The sequence below is a fragment of the Nyctereutes procyonoides genome, unplaced genomic scaffold, assembly GCF_905146905.1.
Source record: "Nyctereutes procyonoides isolate TBG_1078 unplaced genomic scaffold, NYPRO_anot_genome, whole genome shotgun sequence".
NCBI lineage: Eukaryota > Metazoa > Chordata > Mammalia > Carnivora > Canidae > Nyctereutes > Nyctereutes procyonoides.
In genome coordinates this window covers 20,329,103-20,347,378 of record NW_026575047.1, presented here as the reverse complement: position 1 = coordinate 20,347,378, position 18,276 = coordinate 20,329,103, and the positions used below count along the sequence as shown (strand labels likewise).

The window sequence follows — 18,276 nt, the reverse complement described above, 5'->3', positions numbered from 1 at the left end:
TTTTTAAAGTCTCTTTTATAGTTGAACACAGAAGGAAAAATACCAAGGCAGAAATTTAAAACCCTGGTGAGCTATATTCAATTTTGGTTATTCTGGTTAAAAACAAACAAAGCAGGCATTGACTTTTAGCCTCTTTGATCCAGATGGTTTTAGTTTTCCACCATTGGACATATGAAAACTTTGAAGACACAGAAGTACCATTCAGTAAACTGCTTCTTTCAGCAACTTCTGTGATGTCCTGGCGTACTAGAAGCCTGGGTTTCCTTTCAGGCAGGAGCAGTTAACTCTGAGTTAACTGACCTCTGTGCAAGGTCAGACGCTTTTTTTTTTCATATCAAGGAGGATAGAAGAATTTTTTAAATGATTTGATCTTTTAAAAATATTTGACTTTTCATTTGATTTAGGTTCTGAGAATCAAGGGTTCTCATAAAGTGGTCAATATGGCCAATAAGTCTATAGGAAGAAAAATATGCACAAGCCAATTTTAGGTGTTATTTTCTCTAGCAGCATTCCTGTAAGAGGAGCTCAAGCTATATGGATGGTAAAATGAATTTTCCTCTCTCCCTTTTCTGGAATCTGGATGAAAACTGAGACTGGTGGCACATTCCTGAATGTTCTTGGTCCCAAATTGGAGGCCTAGCTGAGGACTCGTGGGGGAAACAAAATTCTATTTTCTGTTTATGGGTATCAGCCATGTTGTGAAACATAAATGTTAATTTATTTTGCCTTAAGGTCAAGGAAAAAAAGTCCTCTTGAACTTCCCATTAGTTTTCGAGAACCAGAACAGCATTATGTTTTTGTTTCATGGCTTTTGCCCATGGGTAAGCTTTGCAGCAGAGAATCATTCGTGTGGTCATGGGCCACTGGTTTTGGGGAACCGCCACTGTGTGAGGCATTGTGTTAACATTTAGAGGTGGTAAGCATGAGTGAGGCACTGCCCTAGTCCTGAGTTGGTTTGTATAATTCTGCTGGAAGATTGGATGCATGAACAGATACATGACCTGCAGAGAAAGAGAGACTGTCTCCAGGTTGAGGGGAGTACTGTGCAAAATTACAAGGCAGGAAAGGTCCTGTCTTTCTGGTTGGAGAGAGCAAAACACAGCTGGCACTGAGCCAGGCCTTGAAGGATCCTGAGTAGAACAGATCCACAGACATGCATGTGAAGGAGTTCTGACTTCAATTATAAGCTTCAATTTTCCATCTAGAAAATGGTGATATCTTCACTGCCCATATAGCCGTACTTTTATGAGAGTGTGCATTTATAAAATGCACTACAAACAGTAAAATACTCTCAATGTTATTACTTAGCATTTATGTTAAATATGTACATCTGTGATGCTCTTCTGAGGTTCTCCAGGAGTATGATCTCACAAAGAGTTACTGTTACTCATGGCGAGTTATTAGGCTGGCTCTACTTAGGAAGGTCATTATGTGTGGGAGTCTAGCAAACCTCATAAATGGAGTGAAGAGAGTCAGCTATTATAGTGGGGAGAGGTCCCTGCACAGAGAAGGACCGAGTTCCCATTTAGAGGGAAGAACCATGCATGGTGTGGTTGATATGTCAGTGTGCAGATGCCTGAAGTTCTGGGTTTGAGTTCTGATTTTTTAAAGAAAATAAATACCAATGCTTTTTTTTTTTTTAATTTTTTTGAACTCCTGGAGTCTTTCTGAGACCTTAAGAACTTTGAACTGATTTAGAGAAGTAGGAGATGTGGTAAATTTCTTCCTGGGAATGATTAAAATGTCATGAATTAAGCTGCAGAACTTGGAGCCTGCAACATATTAGGGTTGTATGAGGGGAGGGTTATAAATGTATGGGATTTGGTTTAAACAGCATATGCCACACATTCAGTCAGAGATTCTAGTTCCACTTCAATCCCCGAATAGGCCCCATGCATGTGTTCAGCACTACCCCCTTTGCTAAAGAAGACTGGACCACTCTTTGGAATTGGTGTAAGAGGTAGTTTATGAGGCAATCAAGAACAGCAACCTCATAGTCATTGTCTTTTTTCCTTAAAACAGACTTTATTTTTTTTAGAACATCTTTAGATTTACAGAAAAATTGAGAAGATAGTTACCCAGTTCTGTACCCTCTCACCCCATTTCCCCATTACTAACATCTTATGTTAATATGGTGCATTTGTTAAAAGGAATCAACGAATAGCGATGAAACCAAAGCCCATAGTTTGTTCAGATTTTCATAGTTTTTACCTGGACCATAAAGTGTCCTGTTTTACCGACTGCTTTATCCCATCACATAGAGCAGTTGTTTCTGACAGTAGTGGCTCTCTACTAGTTTTGTCTGTTGAGTGAATACACAAATAAGATGCTCTGCTTGCCCTTAAGTTGTTAGACTTTAGGAGGGAAGGATCCAGCCCCTGTGCCCCTGACACGCACCTTAGTGTTTGAGAGTTTGGCGGCAGATAGGGCTACATTTCAATGAATCCTGGCACAGCCATTTACTACGCTTGTGACCGGACAAGTCGCCCAGCCTCTCAAAGCCTGTTTTCTCACCTGTGAGAAGAGGATGATAGCACTTCCTGCCTCAGGGGGTAGGAATAAAATGAGTAAATGGAAGAATGCATGTGACAGTGGGTAGAGCAGGGCCTCACACATGGAGAGCTGTCGGTAAATGTCAGCTTCAAGTTTTACCATGCAGGATGGCCTGTGCTAAGTGTGATGAAGAGTCAGCAAAGGATGATGTGGAGTGGGGGACGTGGGTAGGAACATTTTCCTGGGGAAGGCAGCATTTGAGATTGACCTAAAAGGTTGGAGTCTGCTCTAACCAGAGGCACAGTGACTGGTGAGAGAAAAATGCCAGGTTGAGAAAATAGAATACACAAAGGTTCAGAGAGTGGGAAGGCTTGAGGAAATGTCTTCTGTTGGAAAGAAAATTATTTACTGTAGATGGACCGAAGTGTAGGGTGGTAGGACGATAATAGGACAAAGGAGATAAAACTGTAAGATCATAAATATTTTTGACTGATATAAATTTAAACTTTTAAAAGTTTTCAAGTATAGAAAAATGCAGGATGAATGCCACAATGAACATCCATTGAACTTCCATCTAATTTTAAGAATTACTAACATTCTTCCCTATGTACTTCATCTGTATACATTTTGATAGGTTATCTTTTGCTCAACAATTTAAAAAATAAATTCTAGATATCATTACATTCTACCCCAAAGTACTTTAGCATGCATCTCCCAACAAATAAGGAAACTGCCTTACAGAATATCAGTAAAGCAGTGTAAGCCCAGTAGATTCAGGTGTCCACCCATCAAGATGATGACTTTGATGTTAGTTTTGAAATCTCAAGTGATCACATTTTTAAATAACATGGCACCTGCCTGCTTGCCTTGAGTAGACCATCGCTAGTCATGGGATTCAATAGAGATAACAGTGACACATTGATCTCGGTTGAGTGCAGCATTGAAATTTCCAGATGTGAAAAGACATCCTGAGTGGTTGTGTGTAGACACTCAGGAGTGATTTTTGTTTCCATTGTCTAGATAAGTCTTTTGGGCACTCGGTTCCAATCCCTGTGGGTTATTTCACAGTGAGTTTCACAATATTTCTTGAAGGCAAAAAGTCAGTAGGCCCATGGGTGGAACTGTTTAATGAGCACCTGACGCTGGCCCTGGGAAAGCCTTGCTGGGAAGCTGGAAGCGAGCTGGAAAGGAGAGGCCGAACCTCATGAGCGCTACTCTCACCACGGGGCACTTGGCCTCCTTCTTTGGTTCTGGCTCACCCCCAGGCACAGACACCGAAGTGTCTGGAATTGCTGCAGGGGCTGGGGTGGGTGTGCAAAACGCATCCCCGCCACTGGTGCACTTCTGTGACTCACAAAATCCAACCTGGCAAGCACGGAAACTCCTTTGAAAGAGAAGGAGATGCGTGTCAGGGGAAGTTTTCCTCCAAAGGGACACCTCTCTCACTACCTTTTCCCCATGACATCGCCTTGTTACCCTGTGGAAGTGGGGCTCCTCTGGGGATCATTTTTTTCCGCCTCACTTGCAGGTGCACAGGGAGTGCTAGTCGAATTGATTCCATTTATCCTTGTAGTGGATACCAGCTCACCGTGCCTCTTCTGGGAGAACCGCGTTTCCACCTCTGTTTGGACTTTCATGCTGTTCCATTGACCCACTTGGAAGAGATTCAGTACCTAGTGCCTGCTGGTTTTCCCTTCTGGCCTTAATTTGGTTTGCCTTTCATTGTCTTCCAACTGAATGGATTCCTTCTCTTTCTTTTAAGGGAGAGGAACCTGAGAAAAACAATGCTGCTGGTGGCGACTGTTAAGGATAATGGCCATTTTATGTTAATCTAAGTGTTAAAATGGGTAGATGGGGAATTGCTAAATTCACCCACCTGTTCTCTCCCAGCCCAAGTCCTTTTACGTATATTTGTTGCTTAAATGACTATGTAGCCAGGCAGAGTGGAAATGTCCAAATGTACAGTTTTTCAGTGCAATTGTATATATAGTATTTAACATTTCATTTCCATCAGCAAGAATCATGATAAAATTCTTGGAAATTATAGAAAAGTGGAAAGGAGAAATCCAGAGATAACTAGCATTAACACTCTGAATTTATGTCTCGCTATTTTAATCTACATGCTACTTGTCTCTAAATGGGCAGGCGTTCACTATAACTGTCTAGAACTTTTTGCTACTCAGATGTGTGGACCGTAGATTCAGCGTCATCGACATCTCTTGGGAGCTTATTAAGGCAGAATCTTGGGCTCTACCCCAGACATACTGAATCATAATTTGTATTGAATGATGTTACAAATACATTAAAATGTGGAAGGCTCTAGAACCCGGTATACCCAGGGCAGCAGCTGCAATGGTTCTGGCTCAAAGAGCCAAGACCTGTGCTTTCCGTTCTTCTCCGTCTATCACACTTTCCTAAAAGAATTTTCCTCAGTATGTGAGAAAGCTAAAAATGAGGTCAATTCATTCTTTCTTTCTTTCTTTCTTTCTTTCTTTCTTTCTTTCTTTCTCTCTTCCTCTCCTCTCCTCTCCTCTCCTCTCCTCTCCTCTCCTCTCCTCTCCTCTCCTCTCCTCTCCTCTCCTCTCCTCTCCTCTCCTCTCCTCTCCTCTCCTCTCCTCTCCTCTCCTCTCCTCTTCTCTTCTCTCTTTCTTTTCTTTCTTTTCTTTCTTTCTGTAAGGCGTAGCAACCCTGTCGGGAAACCTAACTGTCTCACACATAAACATTTCATTCAGTGAACATTCGTGAAATGCCTTCTGTGTTCTAGGCACACATGTAGCAGTCCTAGTCCTGCATTAAGGCTTACATGTCCTGTTGCAGAAGCATACAGAGGGCAAGGATCGAGTGGTTGGTTCTGCAGGGGTGGAAGTCACTAAGAAAAATGGTCTCTGAGCTGAGGCTTGAAATATAAATCCGTGAACATGAGTTATGAGTATTGCCAGCCTCTAGAGAGAGCACAAAGGTGGATGAAATGGGTCCTTTCCTTCAAAGATCATATGCTTGATTTAAGGCCGGGAGATGGTGTTTAAAGCTGTAACTAACAATATGAAGCCACTTGGTCTTAGGGTAAAAGTTCAAAACCAAGTCTTGAATGTCAGCTGTACAACTCTGTGAGCTTGGACAAATTGTCTCATCTGAACATTTCTTTCTTTCTTCTTTCTTTCTTTCTTTCTTTCTTTCTTTCTTTCTTTCTTTCTTTCTTTCTCCTTCTTCCTCCTTTCCTTTCCTTTCCTTCCTTTCCTTTCCTTTCCTTTCCTTTCCTTTCCTTTCCTTTCCTTTCCTTTCCTTTCCTTTCCTTTCCTTTCCTTTCCTTTCCTTTCCTTTCCTTTCCTTTCCTTTCCTTTCCTTTCCTTTCCTTTCCTTTCCTTTCCTTTCCTTTCCTTTCCTTTCCTTTCCTTTCCTTTCCTTTCCTTTCCTTTCCTTTCCTTTCCTTTCCTTTCCTTTCCTTTCCTTTCCTTTCCTTTCCTTCCAGATTTTATTTGAGAGAAAGAAACAGAAATAGCTAGAGAGGGAGAGATAGAGAGAGAGGGAGAGAGAGAGAAGCAGGCTCCCTGCTGAGCAGAGAGCCCGATGTGGGTCTTCATCCCAGGACCCCGGGATTGTGACCTGAGCTGAAGGCAGACGCTTGGCTGACTGAGCCACCCAGGTGCCCCTGAACATCCATTTCTTCTGTAAAGTCAGGATAAAGGAATATTTAACAGACTTACAGTGATTTTTTAAGTGAGCTAACGTAGCAAAGCACTTACCTTCAGTGGGCATAGAATTGATGCTGTGTAACAAAGATATTTAAAAAGTGCCAAGTAAGCACCATCTACAGAAATATTGAGAAAGAACATAGGAAAGAGAGGCCATTTGCCTGGAATATGAGAGACTGTGGCCACCATGGCTTGAGGATGTGAACAAGCAAAAAGTAAGAGTGGGTGTGAAGGATGGGCCACGGGACCCAAAGTGAAAGATGAAGCTGTAATTTTGAGCCTGGACAGAAGGGTCATAGACATGAGGGATCAAGTTTGGCGGGGAGAATTCTCTTTCAAACCCATTAAACTTGAGGCAGGTGCTGAGAGCTGTGGTTCTGGGATGCCTATTGCTAATTTTCATCCATTGTCATCCTCTTCCTTGTGTTTCATTTTCAATCTTCTTCCTCCCAACTAGTGACCATTAAATAATTGCTACAGAAGAGAAATGAACTGGGAAAAAGGTTTTTGAAAGATAGTGTCCTTTTCCTTTAAACCATGAACTCCTTTATGGTCTGTCTTTAAACAGAATAGATACAGCCCACAAGTCATCATGGTACTAGTTTTATAGGTCACTGCTAGTCTGCCATATAAAATGCTAACATTTTGCCATATTTGCTATATCTCTGTTTTCTGTGTCTGTCTGCCTGGCTCTCTACACATGCACACACTTTAAATAATTTTTATTGAACCATTTGAGTTGATTGTAGAGATCTTGACCTTTTCATTCTAAACACTTTAACATGTGTCTACCAAGTACAAGAATACTCTTCCACATAACCCATTATACTATTATCACCAAGAAATATTATCTAATACATAGATAATGTATGAATACTTATTTAACTTTCCCCAGTCATTTCACTAATGTCTTTTATAACTATTCCTTTCCTCATCTAAGAATCATCAGCAGTCATTCATTGAGTTTTATATCTTTAGTTTCCTTTAGAGCAGTCACTCTGTGGGTGTTTTTTTTTTTTTTTTTTTTAAATCATTCATGGCACTGATATCTTAGAAGATTTCAAGACAGTTGTCTAATGGAAAGTACCACAATCTGGATTTGTTTGATTGTTCCTTTATGATTAGATAGATATAGGTTAAGCATTTTGGCAAACATATGACACAGTGATTGTGGAGACACATGACATTTAATTGTCCCATAATTGATTATGCTAATCATCACTTGGGTAAAGACATCTGCCAGAATTATCCATTATAAAGATACCTTTTCCCCTAGGTAAGTGATAAGTAATCTGTGGGGTGATACTCTGAGACTGTATGAGTATCCTGATCCACAAAACCCCTTCCCTAATGGTTTTAGCATCCATTAATGATCCTTGACTGAATCAATTATTGCCTGGGTGGTTGCGAAGTGGGATTTTCTATTTCTGCTATTCCTTTGGTGTTTTATTAGCTGGCATTCTTCATAAAGAAGAGCTTCCTGCTATCCCCTATTTCATGAATGCCTCTGGATTTATGGTTCCTTTTTTAATTCAATATATTATAATTCATCTGTATCATTCTTTTTTTGTTGTTTTTCAAACTGTCCCACATTTGGCCAGTGAAAGTCCCTTTGAGGTAGCTCCTGTGTCCTTTTGTTATGTCTGCATTAATATTCAGGCATTTCCTTAGTCTCTAGCATAATAAGATGTTCTAGGCAATTTTGTGCTATCCTTTCCCCAGGCCTGGACCCAACTATTTCTGGAATGAACTAAGGTATTTAGAAGCCAAGATTTGGGTGCTCAAGCTTTGCTTTAAAAATGCATATGGATCTACAGAAAGTTAAACATCAACAGTCTTTTGTTTAAGCTCTCCCATCCTCTACTTTCTGCTAAAATATTCCCATGGAGCCACTGGTTGTTTAGAAGTTGAAAGGAAAGAACCAGTTGAGAGGAATAGGCCGTCAAAAGTGAAGGTCTTCTGGTGCAGTAAGGTGGAAAGGGAAGTGAGATGGTACCAAAGACCAATTTAAATTATGTTGGAATTCTGCCCAGGGAGTGACTAGAGAGACCCCAGGAAATAATTCCTGCTTGTTTTCCAGGTAGACTCTGAAAATTGGTTGCCCTTTTTTTATATCCGGTAATTGTAAGAGAGTATATTCCCCTGAGCTATACATGTGCTAATTCTTAGAGCAATTTAAGAAATATAGTTTCCATTCTGGGAGTTCTAAGTGCTCTATTATTTTCAGGGTCAGCATGTGGTATATATAGATAGATGTATATTTCAGCATGGCCTCTAAAAATTAAAATTAATATTTTTTATTTTGGATACTCGCAATTGAATATAATATCTGACTTTACATACTGATTATAATATCTGGTTGCAAATTATTGGAGGTGCATATGTGCAGCATCTTAGGCAGCAACTTGTGAGACTCAGAAGCGAAGGATTTCAGTTATTTTTTAAAGTAATCAGCATGAATTTGATAAGATGATAGAGCCTCTGAGAGGTATCTTGAATCAACTGATTTTTTTTTGGAACTCAGTATGTCCTCTGTGATCTCTTTTTATACATAATCGCATAATTTAGATGTTCTTTTGCCTTTTCTATTCTTTAAAACAAAACAGTAAGGCAGTAGCTTTTGTTTCTGTTTGACAGGGAACCTATGAAAATGCTTAAAAATCTAAAAGCAAATTTAAAACATAAAGGTTTTGTTTTTGTTTGGTTTTTATCAAAGTCAGCATTTTTGGAAGGGGGGAACCAAACAAAAATACAAAGACTACTACATGTATACTTTGTACAGCAGGAATATAGTTTTTATTCCAACCTGTACACTGAATATTACAGATACTTTGTAATTTAATGAAATAAAAACACACATCCACACTCACTGACTTTTAATTCTCAGTATGTTCTTGACAATGGAGAGTCCTCTTAAAGCAACTGCTCTTCCTAGTTCCTGGGTGTGCCACACACCAGGAAAGTTAAACTGAAAATGGAAGGGAACACAATATTTAAATGTGCTGCTAGCCAAGCATAGGTGAATGAACTTAGATGTGTGGTGGCCACATTGTCCCAGATTGTCCTCTGAGTCCTGAGTACCTTCACCATTCAGTTCTTTTGTGATGTCAGTGTATGAGATCAAACTAAGTGCATTCATGACTAAGGAGTCCCCATTTTTGGCAAATGGACAGTTTTAAAGTCAAGTTTTGGTGTCATTGGGAAGATTTTAATATAACTGAATTCTTTTGGAAGTCATAAAGATCAGCCTCTGTCATTCTATTTAAAACTCACCAACTGGAGTGTTTATTCCTACTCCCAAATCCATTGCCCCTTGTATTTCTTTAATCTTGATCTTGTTGAAAGGCGCTTTATCCAGAACACAATTTCTTCTTTCAGAATGAAATTTCATTCAGACATTAAGACAGTTTGTATACAATTATATGTTAAAAACCATCTTCTTTCATCTGGATTTTACTAAATCCATGACAGTTGTAGCCAGCAAAAGCAAATTTGTATTTTGGCCTCTGTAATGGTTTTATATACTTTGAATGTCTCTACTGGGACTGTGTTTGCCTTGAGTTGTGAGATAGAAAATACTTTGAAGGATTCAGTCATGAGACCGGATCTGTTAATGCTTTTGAAGGAAGCTGCTGGTGTCCTTGTTCTTGGGCTGGCCTCATTGGCTGGATTCACATGTGAATTTAAAGTGGGGATAAAAGGTTTTTTTCATCAAATGCCTTAGTTCTGTTTTTATTAAGCATATTGTTATTTGGGGTTTTAAGATTTTATTTATTTATTTGAGAGAGAGACAGAATGCAAGCAGGGGGAGAGGTAGGAGAAGAAGGAGATTCAGACTCCTCATTGAGCGCAAAGCAGGCTCAATCCCAGGACCCCGGGATCATGACGGGAGCTGAAGGAAGATGCTTTTTGGACAGAGCCACCAAGGCACCTCCTAGCATATTGTTATTTGTAATTGTAAAAGCAGATGAGGTTATTGTGAGAAATTTGGGTACCACAAGAAAATGCAAAGAAACTAAAAATCATTTTGCTCTAATTTCATTATCTCTAATTAGCAGCTATATAAATGTTGACTTCCCCCTCTTTTTTCTAGTTATAGATACTTTTAAACAAAATTGGGACTTGACCGAACATACTATTTTATAGTCTGCGTTGCCAATGAACACTACTTAAAAACATTTTCCCATTTTTTAAAATGATTTACAGATAATAGAAAAAACTGTTTACCCATTGTTGGGGTATTTATATTTTTCAAATTGCTTAAAATAATATTACTTATCATAGGAAAACTTCTTTGTACATACACATACATACTTTTTATGCATATCTTAGACTTTTTAAAGGATAAATTCAGAGTCTTTTTTCAATTTACTGGTTTCAAGGCATAAAAACTTACTCAGTTCAGTTTGTCATTTCCAGTAATTACATTTAAGTCCTCCTGCCTGCCAGGATCTATCTCTATAACCCCATCATCTTGATCTGTACAGAATGGTGTAATAGCACCTTATTTATCTAACACCATTAGGGAACTTCTCATGAATAAAGTTTTCACGTAATTCAAACTGATCCTTATGTGTCTATAGTTGATCATTATAAACATTGTGAATAAGAATCTTTCTAAAATTGTATTACAATTTAACATAATGAAATCTAATCTTAACATAATGAAAAGATTAAAAAATCACAATTTACCCCCCCTCTGGTTCAAATCACAACCATCTTTTTTTTTAAAACATTTTATTTATTTATTCATGAGAAACACACACAGAGAGAGAGAGAGAGAGAGAGAGAGAGAGAGAGGCAGAGACACAGGCAGAGGGAGAAGCAGGCTCCATGCAAGGAGCCTGCTGTGGGACTCAGTCCCGGGTCTCCAGCATCTGGATGCCCTGGGCCGAAGGCAGGTGCTAAACCGCTGGGCCACCCAGGGATCCCCCACAAGCATCTTTATAAACAGTAGTTACCATATAGGCTGTTCTGCTAAAATGCATGACAGGTGTTTCTAAAAACCACCATGCTATGCAAAATAATGCAGTAAAACCCATAGCACTGATGGGAAAAATCTGATCAGGGTACAACACTCAAAAATCCTTATCAGTGACACATTAAAAAAATAGGAGAGGAATTGAATAAAAATTGTAGCACAGTTTTGCACATATTAGGTGGTTAAAATAAATAAATTATACAATCAGCATGATACTTTACCTTGACAAAATCCTGGTGGCATCTTCAGACAGGCCTTCGAAAGGTTGCAGGTGGTGAGTTATTTGAGGTGGTAGAAGGAGGTTTCCCTAAAATCAGAAGGGAAGTTGGGGCACCCGATGTGAATGGGTGTGGCTCATAACACTGGTGGAAGCTAGGATCGCTTGTAGGTGTTGGAGGCACGGGCTTTGGGCGTTCTGGGTATCTCTCTGCAGCTGCGTCCTGCCTGGGTGCAATCTTCTGCTATTACCTAGGGTTTCCTGCGATGACATCATGCATAAACAAATGTGAAATTCAAGTTAAGCTCAAATTGTTCCCTCACATAGCAAACTTGGAACAAACACAAACATTATAGCAGAACTGAGCGTACTGAGTGTAAGACAGTGATGTCGAGGCATATTCTCCTTGTCTCTATCCCCAATAGAATTACTACGTGTGAAACGCTTACGAGAAGAATCCAGCATACGAGTGAGCACTGTGTGAGTGTTGGCAGGAACAGTGACGATAATAATAATAATGAGTGATGCCTATCGATGTTTGTGGGATTCTGGTTTTCAGTTATGGCCCGTCTCCTGTAGCAGTGCTTCCTGCCTCCTTCTCATTGACTCTCTTGTGGCTTTTAAATGAGTTTATAGTGTTTAGAATCACATCTAGCCTAAGGCCCAGAATGGGAAAAGCAGGAGGGTGGGGCCTGTGCTGGCTTTCAGTAAGGCTTACCTGTGGCCCCTGTTTTACCTCAACTCAACAACTCAGGCTTTTAGGAGTTATGTTTTACCTCAACTCAACAACTCAAACTTTTAGGAGTTATTACCTATGTACTCATTTGTGAGATTGTTGGGGAGGAAGCGTCTGTTTCAAAAGAGCATATCATCATACAGAATTTTCAGATTTTCTCTTTGATGAGGGAAACAGCAACTCACTTCTCATTGCCACCTGCAGAAGTGTAGTGTGCTTAAATGAATCCATGAGAAGGGTGTTTACAAGTTGTTGACGATTTTCTTTAGGTTGTTACTGTTCATTTCTATTTACAACTGTTTCTGTGCTTGTGAGATGAGCTCATCTTTGGAAGGTGGAACAGACAAGTGTGACTTCAGGAGACCTTCCCTCCCAAGTCACAGTATAATTAGAAGCCCAGATCCTCCCTCAGTTATTTTTTTTATGACTCCCCGAGAAGGACATTTTTACCGTGAATGGTTGCCAAGAAGCCTTGCCGGATCCTCCTTTCATGATTTTAATAAGACGACAGATCAAAATACCATCTTGATTTAGCAGGCCTTGTTCGTATTGTTCTGAAAGAAAAGCAGCTAACATAGCTCATCATTTAGATATTCCAATGAAATCTGTATTGTAATTACGCAGAGAGACTGAATACCAATGGGGTGTCTTGATTTTTAATTTCTCATCTGACTTTGAATTTTAACTTTTTGTCTCTGCACAATTTTTAGATATTTGGGCTGCTTGACCTCATTGAATGATTGCTATTAATTAACAAGACTTTGTGGGAAAAGGGAATTTGCCTTTTGAGCTCTGTACCAAAGACCTGGGAAAAAAGTAAGTAATTTTCTAACTTAAAAAAAAAAAAAATCTTGTTATACTTCTCTCAGAAAGATAACAGTGGATCTGTGGCTTTTCTACTTTCATTCTTTCCTGGCTTTGTAAGTTTTATATGCTCTTATGAATTTGAAACATGGAAAGGGACTTGAGAGACCTTTTTTAAAAAAAAAAAAAAAAAAACACAAAAAAACCAAAAAAAAAAAAACACAAAAAACTTTCCAAGAGATTAGGGTGACTTTCTGCTTTGTGCTAAGTTTTTTAGGTTTCAGAAACTGAGTCCTTACACTTGTGATAAATCTTTTATCAGATGTGCGGTAGACAAACTTTAAAGGCAAAATATTATAATACGGTGTGCCAGAAAAGTGAGTCCAGTTTTCTGAGCTTCAGGTGTTTTAGACTTTTAGATAGGTTCTTTGGTTCTGAATTTTAAGAATGAGAATGAAATCCATTTGGCTCTTTTCTTCTCTGGAAAGGAAAACAAAATGTGTAATCATTTGTTCAATAAGTCCCTCATGTAGCTTGGTCTTAGAAGAATTGATGTGCCTGTCAGTTTTCTTGTTATATAGCTTTTTGGAGCTACCCTGAAATATTCTAATTAAGACTGTGTAAATAGTTTTGCCATCTTTTAGAAAAAATTGCTTGGGACCACAGAGTTCTGTTTTATTCCCAGATCTTTTTGAAAAGGTAAAAAGGGCCTTGAAGATAATAAAGTCAGTCTGCTTTATTGTAGGATTTATGCAGAAGTACGAATGGCCATAAGAATGTAAGCAAAACAACGCATCATACACATACATATGCACATTCACGCACAAATCTTTTTTCTGGCATGTTCCAGAAATAGTGTCATGGATTATAGGGACTGTTTGTGCACTAAATTACTAAGTAGGTTCCTAACTTTTTCTTTCCATCTTGTGTCTTATGGTTCCTCTACATTTTTGACAGTACATATAAGCTAGTTAAAATGTGTTTAAAACAAAACAAGACAGAAGAGAACTCTGTTCTAGAAGTTCGATAGAGGTATCAAATAGTAAGATCAAATTTCTTGTTATATTTACACACTGTAAATATACTTATAATTAAATTGTGTATTATTATATAATAAGGTAAGGGCCATTAATTATGAAGCCTGTTTAGATTAAATAAGATATTTGTACTGAGAGAATATTAAACACACACACACATACACATACACAGAGTATACATACACTACAAATATAATTTCTGAGGGCTGTCCATATAAATTCATTGAGAACAAGGACCTTGAAAATTTTCTCCAAAAACAGTTTTTTAATGGTACAGTGAAATATTTGCAATAGTGAACTACTATTGTCAGTGGCATTTTAAAAAATGATAGCAATTTATCTAGTTGAATTTTATATTCACATATTAACCTTAACATAAAGGAAATCCTATGAGGTATAGTTATTATTCCTTCTTGGAACGGTATTTGAAAGAGGATTATGTTGGAAGTCATCAGTCTGTCCATAGAAGTGGAATGAAAAGGGCAAAAGATTGTGGGCATCAAGATCCATATATTTGATGATTAGATTGGAAATATAACTTAGCCCCAGAAAGTAAGCTACTTATAAAGTGCCTTTCAAATAATTTAGCATCACTTTAAAATTTAATATATGAGGTATTTTCCTTCCATTATACCAAAATACTCCCTTTGCACCATTGCTGTAAAAGTTCTATTTCCATTCTGTAGAGGCAAGGCATCTGTGGGACCTCTGGTCACAGTAATAAGCTAAAGACAGCCCCTGTGTTACTAGAGGGACCAGGGCAAAAAGATCCCTGCTTCCTAAAACTGATGTTATAGGTGGATATTTATGTGCACAGAAGGCTGTTCATAGTTTACCTTTAGGTTAAAAAAAAAAAAAAGAAAAGGGAAGAAGGAGGTTATAACATATAAGTGTGCTCTGTACAAATCCTGTCCTGAAGAATTGTTAGGTGGAAGGCAGCATTAGGAAGGGACAGAGTGGGAGAAGGAAGAAAGTCCTTCCTGACAGTGACAAATATCATAGGAGAATGTTCCTGACTATACTTTGAAAACTGTAAGGGGTACTGAAATGTATCAGTGATTTCTTCTGGGGGGAGGCAAACACTGTTTTAGGAAAAAGCCAGAACCCGAAACAACCTCTACACTTTTCAGCATCTTTTCATCCTCTAATCTTATGTTTTCTTGATTGCATTTGCATTTGGAAAAGCATTTTATTGAGTTATTTAAGGAGGATTTCTGGATACCTTGAGTCTGTAATGTTTATAAAGTGTAGATGTGCTTTTGAAAAATTAGCCGTGGATTATTTTACAGGAACTAAAAAATAGCTTCTGTTTTACTGTTCTACTTAACACATGCCTGTGTTTCTTTTTATGTCAGTACTGAAAGAGGATTCTGTTCTTCAAGTTGTTTGGTATCCTGTCTTTTCCACTTAATGATAAATAATGGATCCGCATGCTAATAAATATTTAGCTACAATATCATTTTTTAGTGAAAGTAAAACAGTTGGATCTTAGCTTTTTGTTTAATTTGAGGCCATCTTGGCTTTCGGTTACAGAGGAGAAATAAATATGTGAAATATATAGTGTGGGTTTTCCACCTACAAACAGAATAGACTAGGATTCTCCTTCTATAATCTCTGCAAGTGTTTACTGTAACCAGACATGTTCTGAATAGGAGGCTCATGGGACTAAATGGGTATTCAGAACTGTAAGTGTCATTGTCTGACAGGTACTCTGTTTAAAGCACTGTGTCTTCTTTGGTCCCTTCGTTATATTACAAGAGTGCAGGTGACACGTACCTTCTGCTTTGCTGTCTTCATCAATATTTCTGTGCCAAAGGAGGGATTCTCCCTATATATCTCTCCCTCCCAAGAAATTCTAAACATCTCAGATGAGGTAATGGGTGCAAAGGGAGCAAATCATAGACTTTGGACTAGAATTTATTGGAGTAAATCGCAATCCAAATTAATTGGAGATGCAAAATGTTACATAGACCTTTGCATACTTTCTCGATTTGAAGTTCATTTATTAAATCGACATTTGTTGTGTAACTACTCTGCACCAGCCACTGTGCTAGGGACTCATTATTCCCAGGTGATGGAGATAGGCCCTTGCTTTCAAGGAATTTAATTTGATTTTCAAATTCAAAGTCAAATATCAATTAATTCAGCCTATAGTATGTGATAAGCAGTGGGGTGGATCCTCTTAGATGAGGTATTTGATTACTAAAATCTAGTAATGATACTTACTGACCCTCCGAAATAAGTTATAAATAGAATTCTCTAATCTTTAAGTGTTTTTCTTCTTCTTCTTCTTCTTTTTTTTTAAGATTTTATTTATTTATTCATGAGAGAGAGAGAGAGAGACAGAGAGACAGAGACACAGGCAGAAGGAGAAGCAGGCTCCATGCAGGGACTCAATCCTGGGTCTCCAGGATCATGCCCTGGGCTGAAGGCGGCGCTAAACCACTGAACCACCCAGGCTGCCCTAAATGTTTTTCTTCTATTCTGTTTTCTTAAATTTTTGGTATCTGCTACTACTTATCAAGTTAACACATTGGGAGAAAGAAAAGGTTTGAAGCATTTAGTTGATAAACTTTGAGCAATAATTTTAAAAACATTTTTTTTAAAGATTTCATTTATTTATTCATGAGAGACACACACAAAGAGAGAGAGGCAGAGACATAAGCAGAGAGAGAAGCAGGCTCCACACAGGGAGCCTGATGTGGGACTCGATGCCGGGACTCCAGGATCACACCCTGGGCAAAAGGCAGGCACTCAACTGCTGAGCCACCCAGGTGTCCCAAAAACATGTTTTTTTTTTTTTTATATATATATATATATATTTGAAAGCCTGTATACATATAATGTGATCATAATTTCTCCTTCTAGAGTAGTTCTTAGTTCACATGATACAATTAAATGTATGGAAATTTCATGCATTCTGCCCTTAGAGTGGCTCTACTACCTGAGCAAGTATGAAAGACAGCATTGAGTCATTCGATTTTGTCCCAGTAATTCTTGGGGCAGGGATTATTGAAATATAGGGGGAAAGTAACTTGCTCACACTCGTTCAGCTAGAAAATGTTTGAGTTAGGATTTTAACTCTGACCCTTCTAACTTCAAAGACCATGCAGTATGTTCCTGACTCCCATGAGTGGGGTGGGGAGGGTAGACTCACAAGTGCCTTGGGTCTGCTGAGGAAGGAATAGTCATTTCAGCCGAGGAATCAAGAAATGTCTTTATTGCATGGAAGAGCTGTCACTGAAACAGTCTTGGGCTGAGTTAGAAGACAGGGAGGAAGAAGAGGAATAGTGGGAGCTAGTAGTAGGAAAAGCATGTGCCAAGGTGCAGAGGAATGGAAGCTCGTGGCACGTTCAGAGAGTGGCGAGAACTCTACTGTGGTTGGGGTGTGGAACATGGTGGAGAGCAGCAGAGTTGGCTCTGAAATTTGAAGAGCTTTGGTGCCAGAGTGAGGAGGGCCACATGTGTGCCATGCTAGAGGCTTCGGGTCTCTAACCAATAAATAGCCATAGAAACTTTAAAGATAGAGGAAAGTTCATAATTAGATGGGAGTTTTACAAAAATCACCTGGGTGGCAGTGTGGGATATGGACTGAAAAAGAGAAAACGAGACCGGAGACCCAGGGCCAGCCACCATGTGAGGTCATGCAGATTGTTCACTGTACGAGGGAATGTGAGAGTGGGGAGTAGTAGAGACTAATAACCATCTGCCATTTCACTCACCAAACTGTGTGCTGGGGTCTGGGCCTACATAGAGAGGGTACCTTTGAAAATTTGCATAATAAAATGCTCTACTTGCCTTTTAATTGCTTATAAAACAATAGGAGAGATTAGACAAAGAAATAACCACGTACCCTAAGGCCTGGTGGCCTTTTTACTAACTATATGTCATTGGGCATGTTCCCCATTCTCAAAGTTCTTCATTTGTAAAGGAGAGTTGATAGGGGTGCCTGGTGGCTCGATCAGTTAAGCATCCGGCTCTTGATTTTGGTTCAGGTCATGATCTCAGGGTTGTGAGATTGAACCCCGCATCGGGCTCTGTGCTGGGCATGGAGCCTGCTTGGGATTCTCTCTCTCCCTCTTCTCTCTCTCTCTCTCTGTCTCTCTCGAAGAGTTGATAATAGGATCTAGCAGGGCCTGGACAGACCGGATAAGGGCATTGATAAGGGTAAGAACTAGACACAGAGGTTGGAGAAATAGTAGGTCTGGGACTGGCAGCCACTGCTAGCAGTTAACCCTGAGAGTGTATGAGGAACTGTAGTAAGGGTTTTATACGCTTTATTTTCCTTAATCCTATATCAGTTCTGAGAGGTAGAT

The 18,276-nt window shown here is 39.0% G+C and overlaps 1 protein-coding gene across 7 annotated transcripts in view; it reads left to right on the top strand.

Moving 5' to 3' along the window:
* The window catches only part of APBB2 (amyloid beta precursor protein binding family B member 2), a 378,025-nt gene that overhangs the window by 95,685 nt on the left and 264,064 nt on the right, over positions 1-18,276 (top strand). For 5 of the 7 annotated variants that reach the window (XM_055326622.1, XM_055326620.1, XM_055326619.1 and 2 more), the window contains exon 3: positions 12,830-12,935. The exons of the other annotated variants lie outside the window; for them this stretch is intronic. The gene's annotated coding sequence lies outside the window, so the exon portion shown is untranslated. The remainder of the gene's footprint in view (positions 1-12,829; positions 12,936-18,276) is intronic. 7 annotated transcript variants of the gene reach the window in all.